The sequence below is a fragment of the Sebastes umbrosus genome, chromosome 16, assembly GCF_015220745.1.
Source record: "Sebastes umbrosus isolate fSebUmb1 chromosome 16, fSebUmb1.pri, whole genome shotgun sequence".
Classification (NCBI taxonomy): Eukaryota; Metazoa; Chordata; class Actinopteri; order Perciformes; family Sebastidae; genus Sebastes; species Sebastes umbrosus.
The window spans coordinates 17,071,247-17,090,168 of NC_051284.1; positions in this window are offsets into that span (position 1 = coordinate 17,071,247).

Genomic DNA, 18,922 nt, shown 5'->3' on the forward strand with positions numbered 1-18,922 from the left:
GAATGTCGAGAAAAAACACAGCTAAAAAGGACTGCTCACGCAACGGGGACCCCAGTGGTACTTACGGGGCAATGGAGGCGACTAGAAATTTACGGGACGTTGCCTATATGAGCATGTGTGTCTGTGCATGTGTGAGATCATGCTTCGTGGTGTTTGAGATTGTGTGCAAGCGTGCACACGTGTGTCCATAGGTACATGTGTGAGATCATGGGCGTTTGTGCGAGCGACTGGCCTCAGCCAACAAGTATGTTTGATTAGTGTTGCGCTGCATGCAGCAGGGTCCGCTGTAGCGAAAATGAGTTACAGCTACAAGGTGATGTCAGTCCTATTGGAACCCAACAGCACAACCCCACCCTCCACGCTAAAAAGGCTTGGAGGCCTTATACTAGGGGGGCACTAAAAACTACACTGGTGTTCTCAGATGTGTATTCACATATATACGTCAGATATTCCAACCAAATTCAATTTCCATGTCCAAATAATGATAAGCATGTCGCTGACCTTGACTCTTATCTTTCTGAGGCTTTATCAAGTTGTTTCAGAGGTATTTTCAGGATGCACTGCCACATTCCCAACTGTAAAGTTTTATGTTGCGTATGACTCACGGAACATTTATTACTTTAATATATTGTCGATTACCTTCCCACTCAATAGCCCTCCTCATTCCCTCAGTCTAACGACTGAAGATGTTTGGCTTTAACTGAAGATAATCTGCTCCATGTTCTGAGCTGCGTGTGGCCTGAACCAAGAGCGAATGTACCAGCCTGCCTAGGACTTCTGTTTCTTGTTACCCTTCCATGCCCATGCCCACATTAAGACAAACACATTTGAAGAAATTTGACTTTGAAGGTTACGAGTTCTGTCCACAAAAATCTAAAATCGCTGCACATTAAATCTCTTCTTCTATACCCCTATTTATGATTGTGCATTACCAACTTCATTTGATATCTAATGTATAAATGGCAATAAAGTCAAACTCTCAGAGAGGTTTAACAAGGTTTGAAGTACATTTTCTGCAAACCAAAACGTGAATCTATGTGTGTTTCCATCTTTATGCAAATATTGCGTTGCATTTCATCATTTTCCATCTAAAATGGCATGTTTGGGGTGTTTTCTTTATGAAGGAATTTGTCTCTTCTGGTCCAAGTGTTTTTATAAGCCACACTGCAAAAAGCCACTCTAAAAATAAGTAAAAAAATAAATAAAGAAATAAAGAACAATGAAAACAAGGTGGTTTTGCTTGTAATAAATAAAATAAATCTGCCAATGGGTCAAGTAAAAATTCTTTTGGCAAGATTTCTTGAAATAAGATGCAATATGTAAGCCTTTCAAGATAAAAAGAGAACTTGAAATGAACTGGGAAAACTCATTTTGAACTATATTTCTTTAGTATTAGGAAGTGATGTGTGTCATAATAATTCTGTAATTCTCATAAGTAGTATTTTGTCAACAAGATATTCAAGATGCATTGTCTAAAATCAAGTCCATATATCTAACTGAAAGGTTGTTTGTTAGGTGATTGTGTCTTATATTAAGTGTTCAGAGATATTTTGACTAGTAATTAGACAAATATATATATATATATATATATACAACAGTCTGGACTTGAACTGAAGACAATGCAGTTACATGCACCCCCGAGACCCTGCTCTTTATTATTTTATTTTCTGGTGGAGTGGAGGCATGTAACATGACATGAATGTTTTTTCTAAAGGTGATGCAGAGGCAACATCAATATGTATTTGATATATTCAGCCGTTACTGTATGTTCTCTTTTGTGATAAGGCAACTTTTTTTTGCAAAATGTCAGCTAACTTTTTCCAGTTTCTGGCGTTCCCACTCTGGATTTTATGTGCAAAGTGGATAAAACCAGTGGCTAAAAATGTAAGATATGACACCACTTGTATCGGCATATAGCATCAGTCATATTGACATAACCTGCTGTACAATCACAGAGAGCTGCAGCTGACAGCATATGGGATTCATAAATGATTCAATGAAGAATTCAGCCATGTCAGAAGATTAACTTGAGTTTTCAAACATGTCCTCTCTGGACTGTGTTTTCAAAAACATTAGTTTTGAAAGCCAAAATGGAGAGAAAAAGATGCATTTTAATAGCAAACATGGCCTAACTCCCTCACCCCCCCTCACCCCTTCCTCTCTGCAGCAACACTCTCCTGTTGATGGGTGTGATCCTGCATGTGGTGAGTGAGGAGAGCAAGGACACCATGTGGTTCTCTCCTGCGTAACACACACACCAAATGCACGTACACACATCTGTGTACACACCACCGACCCCATTACCCACCACCACCGCCTCCGCGACTGCCCCACATGACCCTTCATGCTCTCCTGAGCTGTAGCAGAGCGCCCAGACACATCAGCGGGCTTCTGATTGACAGGCCGTGAAGATACACCAACATGGTCTCCATTTAGCTCAAGTACCGCACCGCCATCACCTCAGAAACCCCCACCCACCCTCCTCTCCATGTCCCGGGAGAAAACACACTTGAGCCAAAGTGTTTCAGAGCAGGATGTTTCCTGGGGAGAAAAGGTTTCGTCTCGGGTCAGCGTGCACTGCTGCGATGGAGGGTGCTTTTTCACGAGGGTGTGTGAGGGAGGAGGGGGGGGCGGTCAGCTTATGGTGAGAGGATGGAGGGAAAACCGAGAGGAGGAGGGGTAGCGAGAAATGGAAACAAGGCGTGTGGATGTTTGAAGAAGCGAAGCATGGCATAGGTAGGGTGGCAGGAGTGTGTGTGTGTGTTGGGAAGAGGCTGGAAGTGGAAGTTGGGTGGTGGGGTGGCGGGGTGTCTGGGGGTTAGAGAGTTTGGAGAGGTGAGGTGGCGGAGGGGGTGCTGAGGGTGTTTAGTCCTGAGAGGAAACATTAGCAAAGCGAGGAGGAAAAGCTGCCAAATTAACTTCTCACCCTTTCAATCACACCCCTGAGAGTTCCTGCCCCACTTTACTTCTGCCGATCTGGCTCCACTTTTTGGATGAAGGAGTTGTTTCTTTTTTCATCCTTTCCCTTTTTTTTCTCTTTTGGCCCTGCACCGTAGAGAAACATTGCACCCTCACACCAACCCAAGCGCAACCTTATGACCCTCTACACCCTTCCCCATGCATCTCATCCCCCCCTGTTGCACCCCGTTTCGCAAAACCGACTACAAACACCAGTTGCGCAGCCAATCAGGCTGCAGGACCTCCCTCTGCCTCCGCTCCTGATTCTGCAGCAGCGGAAGGGGCTTCGAACATGCCTGTCCGAAATAACAGTAACGTGTCAGAAATCAAACTCATACCTTGTTAAATATATCCACTCTCAAACACTGGCCAACAGGCTTAATCGAGCCCCAGAGAAAAGAGAAAATCGCTCAATGTATCACATCATTCTAGGAAGAGAGAAAAAACAGCATTAATGTGGGTTTAAAAGATCACCAGAGGAGTGGAGCAGATGGTCTTTCATGACTGGTGCTTTTGTAAAGCCATCCATGTGCATTCAGCTCAACCCGCTCCAGCCCAAGCAGCATGGTCTGGAGTGTGGTAATACAGTTCAGACCTCTCTCCTCCTCTCCGCCGTTCTCTCCCGCCCTCCCTGACATTCCTACACAGAGCCGTTCTGCCCTAATTTGTTTGTATTTGTGCATTTTTTTTCCAGCTTTGCCTGCTTTCTGTTCTCGCTCCCTCTCTGTCATGTACCAGATTAGGTGGTGGGTTCCTCCTCCTTTAGGTCCCCTTCAATCTAAAATAGATGATTAGAGTCATTCTGCAAGACAAATGTAACTTTTCTGGACGCTCTAAATCTGTTTAGGCACATTTAATAGTGTCAATTATTGTGAGGCCAGACGGGGGACTTGGGCCTTTCTGTAGTCAGGGCCCTTAATAACATTGGCTACAATGAGAAGCAGATGCTGACCCGCTTGGTCCCTTTGAAAAAAGACATTTGAGTAGCTCTGCTTCTAATTTATGAGCCCCCCTCCACATCTGGAATTCTTTATAATTAAAACATAAACCCCAAAGTTCTACTTCCACCTGTCAAACGTTGAGAAGATGAACATAGTAATGGGCTTCTCCTGCATCGGTGGAGAGATGGAGAGACTGGTTTTGCTTGTTCTTTTTTTTTTTAAGGGAGGGAAAAGAGGCAATAAGGGGGTGCAAAGAGAGGCCTTCTTTTGTGATTGTTTTGCTTTATGGCAAGATCTGGTGCACTGCATGATTCTCAGCTCTGCAAGTTTAACACAAGCTACTACAAATGCATCCACAAAATTTAGATATTTAGAGTCAAAATTGACCCAAATCTGAGAAGGAAAACAAGAAAAAATTTGCCATTTTTGTTCTTTTGAAGTCTCTCAAGAATTAGGTTCAAAGTGATGAAAGACAAAAGCATTACAGCGAGGCGGAAACAAAGATTTCCGATCTCACACTCGAACAGGAAGCATCACGTTCAAGCTTAATAGATTTCCCTAACATGTATTAGCAAGTAATCAAAGCAAAGAAATGGATTTGCCATGGCTGGCAAATAACATAATTGCCCATGATAGGGTTTGTTCCAACAGATCAATAGGACCTACATGTGTGGGTGTGCATGTGTACGTGTCTGCGGAGGTGTGCGAGCGCAAAGCCTCTCAGACTTAAAGCTCCCTTCATTAAATCGAATTAAGATCCTGCACCCAGCAGATTAATTTTCTTTGTCTTTTTTCTTCTCCTTTCTTCCTCTCCTTCTCCCTCCTCCTCCTCACACCCTCCGTCCGAGACAAAAGCAGCTGTGAGAGGGGCCGTCGAGCTTGTGGAGGTTGGAGAGTGCAGCTCGTGCAGTTAATCCTGCTGTGAGTATGGCCATGAGGACAGCATTCCTTCCATTTTCTCCGCTATTACCAGATCACCATAATTAAGTCTTCAGTGTTAACGGGGCAGCCGGGTCTGGACAGAGAGCTGATCCGCACCAGCTTCCTGTGGCTACTGCTAGAAATGAGGAGGGGGTCACACATGCTGAGTATATAGAGGAAAAGGGGTGTCTGAGAAACAAATGCACACCTGTAACACCTGCAATACCACTCATGGCCATATGAGTGTACATGGATGAACACATGAAAATGCAGCCATATTCCCAAAGTGAAGGTCATCATAGGTATCACGCTCCCATTGCGGGGTCCTCGCAAATCTTCCTCATCATTCTCCCTGAAGACCCTCCGTTGTTATACTGTCAACTCACACTGTCAGCTGTGATGAAGCGAGGCAACGCTGTCTGCAGGTGTGAGGCCATTGAAACCAGACCAAAGTAGTTCCCAACAACGACATAAAATAAAATGCACAGCCTCAAAGGAGGTGGAGGCGGGTGTTTTTAAAAGGGAGGAGGAGGTTGCGCTGTTGTCCTGAGGGGGGGAGGGAGAAATGAGCACAGTGTGTGACAGGTTTGGGAAAAGAAAAGCGGGGCAGCGGGGAGGAGAAAATGAGCTAAACAAGGTGGACGGAGAAAGAGAGGGCACACTGTGAAGGAAAAAGGGGGGAAAGTGGCAGAAAAATCGGGTGAGAGGAGGGGAGCAGGGTGAGCTACTACGCAGGGAGGGAGAGGGAGCGAGAGAGAGAGAGGAGGGCCTCTTTGTGGATCATTGACAGATAATGGGCTCATTAGGCCAAACGTAGCTTAAAAAGGCTGTGGCTCTCTAAACAAACAGAACGGGCGCTGAGGAGACGGACTTAAGGGCCCGACATGGAGAGAGATATAATGAGGCCCTCCGCCCCCGTCCTGCAGAGCAAAGGGAAGCCTACCAACTGGCCGCCCGCTCAAATTCTCCAACGATCCACCAACCTGCTTCAACCCCAGTTAGCCTCAACTCCCTCACAAACTACATCCTCTGATTCACTGTCAAACTTGACCCTTGTCTCATTGTATCTAGATTTTTTCTTATTTATGGCTATTTGGGTTAATTGAAAGATGTGTTTTCAAAATAGGCGTATATTTGAAAATGCATCTTTTCCTCTCTGTTTTGGCCCACTGTCCACACTCAGCTTTTCAAAAGTTGTCTCCACGATGAATAATTTTGGTCTTTGGTAAGGTTATGGTTGGGCGTTGCAGAGATAGCTGGAGTTAGGATAGGGTTAGATTGAGGTTAAGCATCACAGAAAATGACTGGTTGAGGTTAGGGATAAATTTGGGCTCAGGTTAAGGAAGAGGGAAACACAAATCAATGGGAAAAACGAACGTCAACGCCACTCTTGTGCTTTATTATGCATTGTGTCAGTGGCCTCTGACCATAGACTGTGCATAATAAGAAGTGGACGTAGTCACGTGAGGGGATGGAGCAAAGAAAAACACACTGTGAAAGGGTTAGTTAGGGAAAGTTCTATGATGAAAACTGTCAGACTGGACAACGCCGTGGTAGCGACTTATCAATCACAAGGTAGCCAAGCCCTAAAGCATACCCTGCTTTATGGTCTATTTGACTCTAAATGGGACCATAATTTACTAAATGAACATCGTGCTGTATTGAAAAAGACTTGAAACTAGCGATTGAGACCATAAACTCATGTTTACAATGTTTACTGAGGTAATAAATCAAGTGAGAAGTAGGATCATTTTCTCATAGATTTCTATACAATCAGACTTCTTTTTGCAACCAGAGGAGTCGCCCCCTGCTGGCTGTTAAACAGAATGCAAGTTTAAGGCACTTCCGTATTGGCTTCACTTTTCAGACCCTGTGGTGGCCTACTGCTTCTGATCCTCTCTGTGATCATTTATTCTAAATGTGAATATGGAGAGTAATTGATGTAATTAACTTTATTTCGTCAGATGGCTTCAAAATCATTTTGCTGCACATCTTACCACATCAGCACAGGAAATATTGTTCACCTGGTTAACAGCTAATCAAAAACCACGATCAAATTATTTTTTAATATTTTAATGCTGTTTGTCAAATGAATTAGGATGAAGAAGAACATTTACCATTTTTCCTATTGTTTTGGAATTTTAGTGTAGAGCTAGACTTTTGCGAAAACCTGAAAAAACCTGAGTGTGGATGCGCATCGTTTTGACACATAAAATGCAGTTTTTGCATACAGCCTGCTTATTCCAGACAAAGTCATAAGCTCACACACACACACAAATACAAACACTCCTCAACTCCCCTTGCTCCACTTAGTGGCCTGGCTCACACATCAGCCACCCAAGTCTTACTCACTGCGAGCAAGTCTGTTTGTTGACGAGTGGGAAATACTCACTTTGACTCATGCATTAGATCGGTTCTCCTTCACAAAACACCTGGAGCTATTTATTTTCCATCACCTTGTAAAAAGCAGTCAACATCATACTGTATACGCCATCGCGCTGTATTACTCACTCATTAGGGCTTAGCATTCCGGCACTGTCCTCATCCCCGGCTCTCCCAGAGGAGCAATATCGAGAAGAGAAACCCTCAAATGGTGCAAATAAAATGTTACTGAGAAGGCAGAAGAAATGTGAGCTGCAGTGTTAAATGCTTGTGGTAAAAGGATGCTGTTCCAACAAAGACGTTTGTGGGAAACTCAAATTCCTATTAAGCAATTGGGACGTGAGCTGCATTGCCAGAAGGGGATAGGCCTTCAGTTGTGTTCACTCAGATGCCACTTACAGTAAAGAACCATCTCTGTGCAGCAATTGCTTTGGTGAATAACAAATTCCTTCAGAGGTCCAAATTGATATTGTATGACAGTGCATGCGATTGAAGTGCTCCACTGTAGCATACTATTAGGTACCATGGCTGTAAGCAATAACAGAGCAGTTCGCCTTGAACTCCTTTGTAATCAACTCGGGGGAAACGTTAACACAGAGCATGGCCATCCGACCATTGAAACTGCCACGAGATTTATAGTGAGAAGAAGTAAAGAGGCTGCTGTCTGGTTCTCCAGGAAACCAAAATATCTTCCTCTCCTCTCCCATTACAGAATGTTTGCCTTTGTTTTCCCGTTATTAATACCAATATATTACGCTGGGAAAAAAGCAGGAGAGCATGACTTGGAAGGACAGAATAAAAAATGGAGGTATTGTAAAGGAGGCCGGGGCAGATTCTGTTCATATCCAGCTGCTTCCCTGCTCATCACGCTGAGAACTAACATGAAACACACTCACGCTACGGCCTCCTCTCACACACATCTGAAATCCATTAAGGATACTGATGGAGGACCAAGCCTCTGAGGGGACTTGCGGTCCCATCTCTCAGCTCCTCTCCTAGAAAAGAAAGGAAGGGAAGGGGGAAGACGAAAGAGATTGAAAAAATTGTATATTTCTGACAATCAGATATTGGTCCAGACTTGGGCTACAAAGCACGCTTTTTCTCCTCTAGATTGGAACCCAACCACTTCAACATATGCATACTCTTTTTTTACCAAGTTAATATAACACAACATGATTGACTTATTTATTTCTCATAGTCTAATCAATTCAACAACAGAAATGTATCCTCATACAACAGTTTGTATGCTATAACTTCCGAAAACTCATTTTTCATGCTTTTTTCTACAAATGTCCTGCAACACGTGACGCATGTGTCAATTTCCGCTTCAGTCTTTACAAAGTAAATTTCCCTCTTCACAGAAAACAGCTTGGTTAGGTTTAGGCGACAAAACGACTTAGTTAGGTTTAGGAAAAGATCCACTTGGTTAGGTTTAGGAAAAGATTGACTAGGTTAGGTTTAGGCAACAAAAGGACTTAGTTAGGTTTAGGAAAAGATCACTGTTTGGGTTAAAATAACACCAGAAGTGGCGTAACTTAAGTACAGAAATTACACGACAAAAAATACTTACTTAGGTTTAGGATAAGATTGTGGTTTGGGTTAAAATAACACCGGAAGTGGTGTTACTTAAATACGGAAGTTATGTGACAATTAACTCCATGTTGACTTCTGGTTTCACACGGGGTACGATCAGCGGTCTCCTGGGCGTAGGTCTGGTGTTTTTTGACCAACCCATCCACCCTGGAGTCGTCCCTATATGGTGGTTATCATTCTTTATACTTCCGGGTTAACAATTACGTGGATTACATACGAATTGACTTCATGGGATATGTAATTACAGTGCATTAGTTTTCATAGGTATAGCGTTTAACGGTGTATGAGAATAGCCTGAACAACACATATAAATGTCCACTTCACAGGACAATGCATAAACAGGAAAGAAATCTGAACAGATGGGGCACTAGAACAGACATATAAAATGACTTAAGTACCACAGGGTTTTGAGGTATGTCTTTCTACTTTACCAAGCATTATAGCATGTAACCAAACAGGCCCTAAAATAGTTAAATTGACAATAAACAGAATAGATTAATAGACAATAAACAATTTTCAATACTTGTAACGAATAGACAGCAGCCTAGTAGACAAAAAATAGGTATGTTCTTTGCTCTGGTTACCACAGCAGCAGTTTTTGCAGAGTCTGGATCATAGCCTGTCTTTGAAGGTCCCCGGGCCTTTCTGTAAAAACATTCCAAAGCTGTCTGTGGGATCTGTCTATTCCCTGGGAACGTTTCCCCACTCAGATAAGTCAACCCTGACAGTGTGAAACATCATCTGAAAACACCGAGGATCGGCCCAACACATGTAGGTCTCCGTGCAGGGCCACAGAGGTCCTAGGGGCAGAACACTCACCTTGTAAATGACAGGCAGATCTAAAAAGAGAAAGTGTTCTCATGGACAATGTGTTAAACATCACCTTTGTGCTCAGGGATTGTCATCCTTCCTGGAAGAGAGGTTAAAAGGCAGTTATTCTGAAAGCAGTGCGGCACACTTCAATGCAGGTGCAGAGACAAAGAAACATTTTTGCTGATATGTCATAGCTTGACTTAAAACTGGAAGCAGCTCTGTTCGATGGTAACCAAACCCACATAGCAGTGTCTTTAAACAGCCCGTTCGCACGAAAAGGTGTATGAATGACACGATAATACATGATGTTTTCCAACAAACACAGGACTTTCAATTGGGAGACAAGTGCTCAAAACCGGTGTTTTGTTTTGTAAGTTACATTAGTGACGTGTTTTTTAGTGATGTTTGTGACGTGTTTTCCGTACTTATGTTACGTTGTTTCCATACATATTTTGTTTAGTTTACGCACCTATTTAAGCCCAACCATGACGTTTTCCAACAAACACAGGATTTTCAACCAGGAGACCGGTGTTCAAAACCAGTGTATTGTTTTGTAAGTTACATTAGTGACGTTTGTGACGTGTTTTCCGTACTTATGTTACGTTGTTTTCGTACATATTCTATTTAGCCCAACCATGAAGTTTTTCCTAATCCTAAATGCTCTTGTTGCCTAAACATAAGTGAGTGGGACGTTACCGTAGTTTTGTTGCGTGGTGTATAAATGACACATGAAAAGCCTAAAATGCATCCTCATGACACGTGGAATGTCCTTCCTTGTAATGTCGTGCTATTTATACGCCTTCCCGTGAGATTAGCTCACTAATTAACATGTTATATCTCCGAAGTGTAAAAAGTTCTGCCTTATCTTCGGACAGATCCATGCTAGCTGTTCCCCCTCTTTCCAATCTTAATGCTAAGCTAAACTAATAGCCTGATGGCTGTAACCCTATCATTAATGGACATACTGTATAAATGAGAGTGGTATCAACTTTTTCACCTAACTCTCAGCAAGAAAGCAAATATGCATATTTACCAAAATGTCAAACTATTCCTTTAATACGTCTTTTTGGGGGGAGGGGGGGGCAAGAGAACAAGTTTAGCTGTGAAAAATAGAGTGACAGATAAGCAGTGTGTGGATTGAAGAGAAAATGAAAATGGGAGAAAATGAGCTGGAGAAGGTGTTTGTCTAAACAAGGTAACACTAGCTCCCTGTTTGATGTGTATAAAGCTGAGTGAGAGGAACATCACCCTGCTGTCTCCTCTACTTGTTTACTTCAGCATGTTACCCCATCGGGCCACCCCACATGGACCCCCACACACACGGACCCACAGACAAACACAGGGATAAAGAGAAGGATAGTGTGAAAGAGAGGAAAGACACACCTCATTAATCTTCCTGGCACTTTCCACTCCACGGCTGTCTGTTTCGCCAGCAAGTTTACTTTTACGTGGAGGTGAAAGTGACTGATACCCAAACGGCCGCCTTAAAATGCAAAATGTTCAACGTCACCCACAAGTAATAATTTACACAGTTTGTAATTTACACGCCGTACTATTTTCTGAACTCTTTCATGCCCTCTGCGTTGCTCGTCTGTTAAAATAGAATTCCCAACATGTTTCTCCTGGCTGGCGTGTTAAGGAGTGAAGCTAGTCTATTATGACGTGTTAAAGAGAGCACGTCAAAACTTACATGTGCAGTTACTGAGTTTTCCTGATAAGTTTTGTGGTCTAAAGATGGAAGTGCTCTGACTCACTCACACCAAGTTATTTTACTGAAGTGAAAGACTTCCGTCTGCAGACACAAACCAGGCAGGCAGACTTGTCCACCGTATAAAACGGTGCGGCATGTCCGTTTGAACTATTAGAGTAGACAAAAATAAATGTTTCAAGGAAGCAGTGGTCTGGTGGTGCGTTGTGTATGTGTGTTAAAAGAAGTGTCCGACATTTCCAGAAAATGGACTGCAGTGAGTTAGGCGAGAAGATCGCAGTGACTCCCTTGAGTCTTGTCCTCACTGTAAGGTTTCCAGGCAACCAGCAGAATCTCCAGGAAGTCACTGTTCCTGGCCAAGAAATAATCTGGCACATAACTCCACATAAAACCCGCAACTTGTCATTTTCACACTTTGTTTTTTTCAATGGATTAAACCAACAAGATACAACATGTTAGTTAGTCTGTGAGCACTAGAGATGGCTGGCAGGTGGACTTTTGAAACTTTTGGTTGAGCCAGGCTAGCTGTTTCCCTCAGTTTCCCGTCTTTATGCTAAGCTAAACTAACTGTCTCCTTGTCCCAGTTTCTCATTTAAATCTTGGTAAGAAAGCAAATAAGTGTGTGATTCCTTTAATCTTGCTGGTATGCAAGAAAGAAAGTTCAAACAATACTTGAACATGAGCTACTCTCTCTCAAAGCCAGAAACCAGAGAAGTAAGTCTCAATCTTGGGATGTCAAGAGCTGCTCCATAGACATTGGCCTCATCTGCATATTATGCGCTACATACTCAATATATGTACTATCGTTCAACAAGCTTTTGAGTGAATAAACAGTTGTATGTATCTTTTTGGACACACGGAAGTGTTACCACGTCACTTCCTGAGAGCCTCCTTGCCGGTTGGAGATGCGTAACCATGGTAACCCGTAACAACCTCATGTGACCAAACGATGATTAGTGAGAATCCTAAAGCCTGAACTAATTTAAAAACTATATTACACATATAGCAAAGTGGAATTTTATTATTACACTTGTTATGGACGTTACAGAGCTGTCCACCATTGTCTGTTATGATGATGTTGACGTTACTACCGCATTGCATTGTGGAATATTTATGCCGGCGTAGTGTCCAGTGTTTGCATACTGTAATAGTATGCAATTTGCTTACTTTTGGTTTCATACTCAGTTTTCGGATAAACTAAAAAATGTCACATTCATTTTTAGCGTACTAAATAGCATGTTACTATGCAATTTCAAATGCAACCAATGAATGGGTGACTGATTTTGTGGACCCACAAAATGCTTGTTTTCTCTTTTATACCCCTCAGTTGTGAATAAGAAAATGTACCCATATGCTCAGAATATTCCTCTGATTGCTCTCAGTTTCATCTATAACTCTCCCAATTAACCGTCTATGGAGCAGTTTCAGACTTTATACCTGATGACATCACAAATTTTAATTTTAGCACTCTAGTTTTTGGATTTGGGAGAGAGTTGTTCATGTTTGCTAATATTTTTGGACTGTCTTAGACCATAGGAATAATAATTTATGACACTATATGACATAAAGTTCCTCTTTAAGTCATTTTTATTTGTTTTTCAAGTAAAATAACAAAAGAGACAGCAACACAGACACAAGAACAAACAATAGACTTGATTATTACTGTAAGAGGTGTCACCTGTAAGAATGCATTATAATTAAAATACCACCACATATAAAGGCTTATTATTCTTGACTCATATTCTCTCACACAAACAAATACAGGGACAGCAGTCAGGCAGCCCATCCTAGGCCGTGGCTCCAGTGTGGAGGGGTATCAGACTTGTGAATTGTAGCGGGGGAGTCTGAATGACAATGGGGTCTGGGAGCCCTGGAGGAGATCGTTATGGGGAGCAGGACCAGGCAGCGGCTGCCGTGTGCTGGAGTCAATAGCCCCAATCTCCCACCTGAACGTGGAGCCCAGACAGCCGGGGGGAGGTGGAGCCGCTGGCCTGACCTCGGCTACAGACTGCAAGGACGGAGGAGCCCCAGCCCAGACGGATCAACCGGGACTGTGATGTCTCTCTGCTTTAAGTCCCGCCCTGTTGGTGACCTGCATGTGCCCCTCCCTTCCATTATATTTGCCCAAAACCAGCCTTGTTAAATTCCACTCATCTACTACCAGCTCCTCCTCTTCAGGACAGCCTCTTGACCACACCCAGCTATCCCCACCTAAAACTGCTGTGCTCCGGTTTAATCACCTCTGGATGTGGGTGGAGGCGGGTGGGGGCTTTAGGGGGATGGAAGAGAAAACCACACATTACATCATGTATTTACTTATCCAGGGTTGCTAGCGAGTGACATGGAGAGTGGAGCTGGGTGGGGGGTGAAAGGTGAAGGATTCAGGAGTAAATGAGTCATGACCAAAAACCAAAGGGTTGGATTCTGGGGACAAGGTTGCTTAAACACCAAACGGTTCACAACACCTCCATAAAGACACTAACATATCTGTGGTTGGAGCGTAAAAGTCCTACAACTTTCACATGAGCACCTGGGGTTCGTGTGATTGCTACAGACAAATTTCTAACCTAATCCTCAGAGGCTTCCCAGATGTACACGTCTTGAACATAACACCATAATGTTTCCCAGAATACAGAGTAAGCACTTTGAGATTATTTGCTATTAATGAAAACAATTAGGGGCTCAGGCTTTTGGTAGCCTGCCAACTACCGTTTCAACATTTTTCCTCCCTCGCAAGTGGAATTTGAACTCTCTAAATTGCTTCCCTTTAGTAACAATGCCGTAAACACCCTCCAATCCCCTCTCAAACATCTGCCCATGGTCAACATCACCCCGGTAACTGCTAGTGACATGTGCCGCAGATCGGCCTTGTAGTGCGTCCAACCACCCAACCTTATAGCGAGGTGGTGCGGCTCAGAGAGACCAAACAGACCCAGTGAAGTCAATCAGCAGACTGTTCCATTTACCGTGAGTGTGGGATTTCTTTATTTCAATCGAGAGATCGTCCATCCTGAGAAAATAGGCGGCTAAGAGAGGGTGAAACAGAGGTAAAAAGAGAGGAGGTACGGAAGAAAAGGAAAGCAAAGGAAAACAGAGTAAGGGTGGACTTCCACTCATTCATCTCTCATGTCCCAGCAACCCTTGCCTGTCTGTTGGAGCGGCAATGGCCCGCGCGGCGGAGACATCAAGCACATTCCAAGAGTCGGCCCAATTACGGGCAGATGAGGGGCAGTTCTCTTTGTTTAAGAACAAAGCCAGAAGTGACACAACTGGTCTTTAAAGGGAGCTCTCACAGCCGTGGCTGCAGGAGAGGGGGGCCCAGTGGGTGGGGGAGGTGACCAGCTGGTTATAAATATCTATTTGGTCAGTTACTGGAAGGAAAATTTGCAGTTTGTTTGTCATCCACTCATCCAGGTGGTGGGCCTGGTGGTTGCAAAACATCAGAGCAGAAGGAGAGAGAGGGGGGGGGGAGAGAGAGAGGGGCCAACCTGTTTCAGTTAGACTGCCAGAGATGAGGAATTTCACTAATTCTTATATGAAAGCCACATGTCATCCTCTAGTGTAAACCTGCAGTGGGAGAAAGATCTTGGCAAGATCTTGTTGCATATTTAACCCAGTAATTATTCTGGCCGGACAGATTAAATATTACTGCAATGTGAATTAGTCTTGCACTCATAATTACGCAATGGTGGAGCCATTTTTAATGACTATCATCTGGAAAATACCAATATTAGGACGTCCATGTTGAGTTGACTGGGGTTGCAGAGCATTCTCCATTGAGCAACATATAACTGATAAAAAAAAAAGAAATGTGTCACATATTTTTTTGGTCTTGAACTGTTCTGTTCTACTATCAAGATACTAAAATGCAATTATAAGATCGTGTCGGCTATGAATTGTGAATGACTGTTGGGGTGACTCAAATTGTCCTGCTTTTAATCTATCTTTTGAGTATCAAAAACTCACCCCCAATAGGCTAGGAAAAGAGTTGATAGTCAGTTACAATGATTTCCATCCTCAGAAGCATCTCATATCACTTTTGCAGAATAATCCACTTCTCAACTGTCCACTCATAATCTCAGTATGTTTCAAACTATCTTCATTGTTGCCAAAATAGAGCCACAAATGCTGCTTCCATATTGTACTATTGCCTTTAAAAAAAATCCAGAGCTCCTCCGGAAGCTGTGTCTTGCTGTGAACGACAACATTTTTTACAACCAGTCTACAGAGGGTATAAATTTCATACTAAAAAGACTGATCTTGGGCAGAGAAACACTTTACTAATGCACATTGTGCAAGTGGTTGTTGATGGCCAGAAGCGTGGAGTATTGGACTGCAGAGGGGCGGGACAAGTTTAAAGTTTAATTCCCACTCTGCAGTAAATTAGAACACAGCAGGGTAATGTCTGTTTATCCCAAATACAGCTGCCTGGGCCTCTCTCCTATCCCTCTCCTGCTCTCCCCACAGACCACACCACGGCCTCGGGATCACCTGGACCAGCAGTACACACACAAATGGCGCTACACAAAACACACATTATGCGAACACATGCACTTGCATAAACAAACAAACCAGCACATACATACATACATACATGCATGCATATGCTCACAGATACAAACTCACCCTGTACTCATGCACACACACACACAGATGTAAACATACTGGTTGTGCAGTAGAGCAGATGCATTACAAATAGATTTTGGAGTTCAATGACACCAGTGGCTTGAGGGCTGAACTTAAACTGAGAGGCAATTACTTTGTGGCTACTTGCTTCATTTTGATTTTCATTATAGGGGGTGATTGTATCTATCTAGATTGTATCTCAAAATAGTATAAGAGGGTGAGACAGCCCTTACCAAAAAGAAGTCTATTCAAGTGTGCTATTAGTAGCCTATACTTCTTTTAAACTTAAAATAAGAGAGTATACTTTCAGTTTACTTTTTATGTACTTATCAGAGATATACTTAACAAAATTATATTTAAGTATACTTGGCTCATACTGACAAGTATTCAGAAAAGTCTAAGATACTTGGCTCATACTGACAAGTATACAGAAAAGTCTAAGTATACTTGACTTATAGGTCTACTTGTACTTAATCTTTTGATCGAGATGTACTTAAAAAAGTATAATTAAGTATTCTTAAGTATACTTGGCTTGTAGTTGTGGTTACTTTTAGATAGAGTAGCCTATTAAAATGTGTGAGAATTTGTAAAAGGATGTTTTGATATGAATTTACTTAAATTCATCAAGAATTTTCTATGGTTTTGGATTATCAGTTCACGATAATAATATGATAATAATAGCAATAATATAATAACAAGTCGAGTCTCAAGTGTGTGCGACTTAAGTGCGACCCGAGTCCAAGTTGCAGACTCGAGTCCCCATCTCTGATAAAAAGTGGGCTACAAATACAGAGTATACTTGCAGTATAAAAACTATTAAACTAGTGGTTTACTGAGAGTGTACTTTAAAGTGTACTTTCATAAACTATAAAGTGGGCTACAAGTACATACAAGTATATTTCCAGTATAAACACTATTAAACTAGTTGTTTACTGAGACTATACTTTAAAGTGTACTTTCATAAATTAAAAAGTGGGCTACAAGTATAAAACTACTAAATTATCAGTATACTTATAGTATAGTTGCAGTACAGAATAAAACTTAGGTGCAAACTAGTTGTGAACTCAAAGTTTACTATTCTTACATTTAAAGTATAGTGAAAAGTATACTTTTATAAACTAAAAAGTGGGCCAATTTAGTCCCAAGAAGTAGTACACTTACAAGTATATGAATAGTGCATTAATAAATTAATACATAAAGTATACCTGGGAAATACATACTTGAACTTTACTTAAGTATACTTCAAGTGTACTACTTTTTCGTAAGGGAGTGTCAGAAAGGTGATTATTTTGTTCTATTTAAACTATTGTGGCTTTACCAAAGCTTGCAGTGATGTTGTATTGGACTGCCGATAGATAGATAGATAGATAGATAGATAGATAGATAGTATCTTTATTGATCCTGAGGGAATCAAGTTTCCAGCATCACAGATCCATAGTGCAAAACATGTTAGTAAAAAGGTAGTAAAAAAGTTAGTAGTACAAAGTACAAAGTACAAAAAAAATATACCAGATAAAAAAATACAAAGAGATGAAGTAAACTGTTAAAACTGAATATAGTGCAGGGTAAAAACTGTGATACAGGACTATTAAAAATGTGAAAATAGGGCAAAAAGTGATATAGTGCTGAATAATAAAATATAGGAGATAGGAGATATACAGTAGAGACCAGGGGATTAATAAATGTAAAATATGGAATATAATGTGGGATGAGAACTGAGGTAGAGAGTTTTAAAAAAAATATATACTAAAGTGCAGAATAATGTACATTATTGGTATAACACAGTAAAAACCAGTCTATAAATGTGCAGAGTAGAGCTGTTGGTGGTGTGCAGAATTTTAAAAAAGTAGATTAGTCTATGAAAGTTCACTGTGTGCATTATTATCTGTCCTGCAGACCGTCCTCCTTTTCCCCCTGGAGAGGTGTTGTACAGTTGTTATAAATGTTATTTTGTCCACCCCTGTGACTACAAACGTTGCAGTAGTAGTGTTTTTAGACAGTAAATGTACTCTAATCCCTCCACAAGTAGCAGGCCAGCTGGGGGTGTTGCTTTATTATTAGGTATTTGCTGCCGTCTAGTGGAATATCAAGTCATTGCATGAAGACAATGGAGTAGAAGTGCTGTCGGGTCTCTGTGGTAATCACATACAGGAGCTCTTTGGATCCTTCAGGTGTATTGGGCTCATTCAGTCTTGTGAAGGGCTCATTGCATGGGTGGAAAAAAGTACAAAATGAAAGTCTCCCTCAAAAATAATCAAAAGCACACTGTAGTGTTTGGACAATATTAAAATGTCTTTAATTTACATGGCAATAATTGTTTAAAATGACCAACGCGTTGCGACCAACATAGGTCTTCATCAGGGTCACTGTGAGCATTCAGCAGTAGCTTGCACACCTATATTGTGTTATACTAATCAGTAGAGTGGGAGGGTGGTTCTCCATCAATGAGCGAGCCTATTGGTGGAAAAACAAGGAAATGACACATCATCAATAGGGAGGAGAAAGAGAAGAAAAAGGAAAAATGGGAGGGGGAATTAAAAGGAAGTGAAGGAAAGAGGAGATGAGAGGTAAACATAGATGACTAAAGTAAAGACACATATGATACAATGTGACTACTAAGTCAAGGTGGACCCAATACTTTCTTATGTAGGTCTACACATGATGAGTTCCTTAATATATAACTATAGTCTCATCCACATTTTTCTGCCTACAAACACACATTGACTACAAAATGACCTTACCCTTCAATAGTTCATTGCAATCAAGTCATTGCATGTTGTAAATTAAGGCTGATAAGCATTTAATAGATGTTTGTCTCCATCTAGTGGACAATAAGAAGAATGCATTATAAGGAAGGGAGCGGATGCAGAGTAGTGATGGGAATGAAGGCTCTTTTTAGTGAGCCAGATCGTTTGACCCAGCTCACCAAGAAGAGCCGGCTCTTTCGGCTCCCAAACGGTTCTTGAATTTACCACTTCTG